The sequence below is a fragment of the Camellia sinensis genome, chromosome 14, assembly GCF_055761805.1.
Source record: "Camellia sinensis isolate YWXY chromosome 14, ASM5576180v1, whole genome shotgun sequence".
Taxonomy (NCBI): Eukaryota; Viridiplantae; Streptophyta; class Magnoliopsida; order Ericales; family Theaceae; genus Camellia; species Camellia sinensis.
Window position 1 is genome coordinate 144,883,256 of NC_138974.1, and position 5,000 is coordinate 144,888,255.

Below are 5,000 nucleotides of genomic sequence, written 5' to 3' on the forward strand. Positions count from 1 at the left end.
GAACACAACTCACGCGCCACGACGTACACTATGCACCAGCCCCCCAAAACGAATCACCCCCCGAAGGACCAAGAAGCCCGACGAACGCGCGAAAACATTTAGAGAGGCCGAGCAAGCACCGGTTAGCGCGAACGCAAATAACAAGCGCAACAGGCAACTTTCGAGGGACATAGTTTTCGCAACAAGCTTCCACTAGGAAAGCACAGGCAACTCGTTCGAACGTCAAAGCCAACCAAATGGCAATTACCCGAGGGACATGCTTTTCGCAAGGCACCTTCCACTAGGGAAGCGCAGACAACCCGAAGGCGAGTCGAAGACAACCTAAAGGCGATCACCCGAGGGACATGGAGGAATGCACCAGTGGAGTTCGCTGCACAGGCAGGGATCCGTCCAACTCGCACAAACCGAACACAACTCACGCGCCACGACGTACACTGTGCACCAGCCCCCCATAACGAATCACCCCCCGAAGGACTAAGAAGCCCGACGAACGCGCGAAAACATTTAGAGAGGCCGAGCAAGCACCGGTTAGCGCGAATGCAAGTAACAAGCGCAACAGGCAACTTTCGAGGGACATACTTTTCGCAACAAGCTTCCACTAGGAAAGCATAGGCAACTCGTTCGAACGTCAAAGCCAACCAAATGGCAATTACCCGAGGGACACGCTTTTCGCAAGGCACCTTCCACTAGGGAAGCGCAGGCAACCCGAAGGCGAGTCGAAGACAACCTAAAGGCATCACCCGAGGGACATGGAGGAATGCACCAGTGGAGTTCGCTGCACGGGCAGGGATCCGTCCAACTCGCACAAACCGAACACAACTCACGCGCCACGACGTACACTGTGCACCAGCCCCCCAAAACGAATCACCCCCCGAAGGACCAAGAAGCCCGACGAACGCGCGAAAACATTTAGAGAGGCCGAGCAAGCACCGGTTAGCGCGAATGCAAGTAACAAGCGCAACAGGCAACTTTCGAGGGTCATACTTCTCGCAACAAGCTTCCACAAGGAAAGCACAGGCAACTCGTTCGCACGCCAAAGCCAACCAAATGGCAATTTAACCGAGGGACATGCATTTCGCAAGGCAACTTGTACAATTACCCGAGGGACATGGCATGCTTGCCAAGGCCGTGGCTTGGCATGCTTGCCAAGGCCGTGGCATGACATGCTGCTGGCCAAGGCCGGGCATGCCATGCTGCTGGACAAGGCCGTGGCAAGGCATGCTGATGGCCGAGGCCGTGGCAAGGCATGCTGATGGCCGAGGCCGTGGCAGGGCATGCTGATGGCCGAGGCCGTGGCGTGGCATGCCATGCTGCTGGACGAGGCCGTGGCAAGGCATGCTGCTGGCCAAGGCGTGGGCATGGCATGCTGCTGCTGACCAAGGCTTGGGCTTGCCATGCTGCCGGCAAAGGCCGCGGCATGGCATGCTGCCGGCCAAGGCTTTGGCATGCCATGCTGCCGGCCAAGGCCGTGGCATGGCATGTTGCTGGCCAAGGCCGTGGCATGGCATGCTGCTGGCCAAGGCCGTGGCATGACATGCTGGCCAAGGCCGGGGCATGGCAAGCTGCTGGCCAAGGTCGTGGCATGGCACGCTGCTGGCCAAGGCCGGGGCATAGCACGCTGCTGGCCATGGCCGTGGCATGACAAGCTTGCCAAGGCCGGGGCATGGCATGCTGCTGGCCAAAGCTTTGGCATGCCATGTTGCTGGCCAAGGCTGTGGCATGGCATGCTACTGGCCAAGGCCGTGGCATGACATGCTGGCCAAGGCCGGGGCATGGCATGCTGCTGGCCAAGGCCGTGGCATGGCATGCTGCTGGCCAAGGCCGTGGCATGACATGCTTGCCAAGGCCAGGGCATGGCATGCTGCTGGCCAAGGCTTTGGCATGCCATGTTGCTGGCCAAGGCTGTGGCATGGCATGCTGGCCTAGGCCAACGTGCCACCGCCACCACCGCGGGCCGCCACTCGACGCATCCCGTGCTTGGCTATGTAGTTTCGATGCCACAAGCCAATGCCACAAGCCAAGCGATGGCATGTGCCAAGCGCCCGCCTAGGCATAGGCGTGGCCTGTGGCCTGGCCATGCTGGCCAGCCTTAAGGGAGGTGCCCCCCCCTTATAATAGCCTGTTAAGCCCTTTTCAATCTGGCAGGAGGAAACATCAACCATGTTCGAGGAGTCATAATGGGGTTTTTTTAAAAAGTAATGGTTTTTTGCCAAAACTTTCAACATGAAAGTTGTATGAAATAATTTAATACACCATAAAAAAAATTATAAAAAAATATTTGGCCACCGGAATATTTTATTTTAATTTATTTCAATTTTAATACTTAAAAAATAATAAAAATTACTAAAAAAACTCAAAAAATTCTAGAAAAATTCCAACAATTATAAGATGAGGCACTAGTAATTATAGTAATTTTTTTAATTATTTTTTTATTTTTTATTTATTTTATTATAATTTTTATGACTAAATAAATAATTAAAAAGCCCGACGAACGTGCAAAAACTCTTAGAGAAACCGAGCAAGCATCGGATAGCTCGAATGCAAATAACAAACGCAACAGGCAACTTTCGAGTGACATACTTTTCCCAACAAGCTTCCACTGGGGAAAGCACTAGCAACGTGTTCGCAAGTCAAAGGCAACCAAACGGCTATTACCCGAGGGACAAGCATTTCGCAGGGCAACATACACGTAAGTCAAGGCCAAACCAAATGGAAATTACATGAGGGACAGGATTGCTTGCCAAGGACGTGGCATGCGATGTTCTAGCCCAAGGCCAAGACACGCCACGCTGCGGGACAAGGCCGTGGCAAGACATGCGGCTGGCCTTGGCCTTGGCATGGCATGCCGCTGGCTTTGGCTGGGCTGCGTTGGCCTTGGCATGGAATGGTGCTTGCTTCGGATGGGCTGCCTTGGCCTTGGCATGGCATGCTGCTGGCGTTGGTCGTGGCATGGCATGCTGCTGGCTTTGGCTGGGCTGCCTTGGCCTTGGCATGGCATGCTGCTGGCCTTGGCCTTGGCATGGCATGCTGCTGGCTTTGGCTGGCCTGCCTTGGCCATGGCATGGCATGCTGCTGGCCTTGGCCTTGGCATGGCATGCTGCTGGCTTTGGCTGGGCTGCATTGGCCGTGGCATGGCATGCTGCTGGCCTTGGCCTTGGCATGGCATGCTGCTGGCTTTGGCTGGGCTGCCTTGGCCGTGGCATGGCATGCTGCTGGCCTTGGCCTTGGCATGGCATGCTGCTGGCTTTGGCTGGCCTGCCTTGGCCGTGGCATGGCATGCTGCTGGCCATGGCCTTGGCATGGCATACTGCTGGCTTGGGCTGGGCTGCCTTGACCGTGGCATGGCATGCTGCTTGCCTAGGCCTTGGCATGGCATGCTGCTGGCTTTGGCTGGGCTGCCTTGGCTGTGGCATGGCATGCTGCTGGCCTTGGCCTTGGCATGGCATGCTGCTGGCTTTGGCTGGGCTGCCTTGGCCGTGGCATGGCATGCTGCAGGCCTTGGCCTTGGCATGGCATGCTGCTGGCTTTGGCTGGCCTGCCTTGGCCGTGGCATGGCATGCTGCTGGCCTAGGCCTTGGCATGGCATGCTGCTGGCTTTGGCTGGGCTGCCTTGGCCGTGGCATCGCATGTCGCTGGCCTTGGCCTTGGCATGGCATGCTGCTGCCTTTGGCTGGGCTGCCTTGGCCGTGGCATGGCATGCTGCTGGCCTTGGCCTTGGCATGGCATGCTGCTGGCTTTGGCTGGGCTGCCTTGGCCGTGGCATGGCATGCGGCTGGCCTTGGCCTTGGCATGGCATGCTGCTGGCTTTGGCTGGCCTGCCTTGGCTGTGGCATGGCATGCTGCTGGCTTTGGCTGGGCTGGCTTGGCCGTGGCATCGCTTGCTGCTGGCTTTGGCTGGGCAGCCTTGGCCTTGGCATGGCATGCTGCTGGCTTTGGCTGGGCTGGCTTGGCCGTGGCATCGCATGCTGCTGGCCTTGGCCTTGGCATGGCATGCTGCTGGCTTTGGCTGGGCTGCCTTGGCCGTGGCATGGCATGCTGCTGGCCTTGGCCTTGGCATGGCATGCTGCTGGCTTTGGCTGGGCTGCCTTGGCCGTGGCATCGCATGGTGCTGGCCTTGGCCTTGGCATGGCATGCTGCTGGCTTTGGCTGGGCTGCCTTGGCCGTGGCATGGCATGCTGCTGGCCTTGGCCTTGGAATGGCATGCTGCTGGCCTTGGCCTTGGCATGGCATGCTGCTGGCTTTGGCTGGGCTGCCTTGGCCGTGGCATGGCATGCTGCTGGCCTTGGCCTTGGCATGGCATGCTGCTGGCTTTGGCTGGCCTGCCTTGGCCGTGGCATGGCATGCTGCTGGCCAAGGCCTTGGCATGGCATGCTGCTGGCTTTGGCTGGGCTGCCTTGGCCGTGGCATGGCAAGCTGCTGGCCTTGGCCTTGGCATGGCATGCTGCTGGCTTTGGCTGGGCTGCCTTGGCCGTGGCATGGCACGCTGCTGGCCTAGGCCTTGGCATGGCATGCTGCTGGCTTTGGCTGGGCTGTCTTGGCCGTGGCATGGCACGCTGCTGGCCTTGGCCTTGGCATGGCATGCTGCTGGCTTTGTCTGGGCTGCCTTGGCCGTGGCATGGCATGCTGCTGGCCTTGGCCTTGGCATGGCATGCTGCTGGCTTTGGCTGGCCTGCCTTGGCCGTGGCATGGCATGCTGCTGGCCTTGGCCTTGGCATGGCATGCTGCTGGCTTGGGCTGGGCTGCCTTGGCCGTGGCATGGCATGCTGCTGGCCTAGCCCTTGGCATGGCATGCTGCTGGCTTTGGCTGGGCTGCCTTGGCCGTGGCATGGCATGCTGCTGGCCTTGGCCTTGGCATGGCATGCTGCTGGCTTTGGCTGGGCTGCCTTGCCCGTGGCATGGCATGCTGCTGGCCTTGGCCTTGGCATGGCATGCTGCTGGCTTTGGCTGGGCTGCCTTGGCCGTGGCATGGCATGCTGCTGGCCTAGGCCATGGCATGGCAT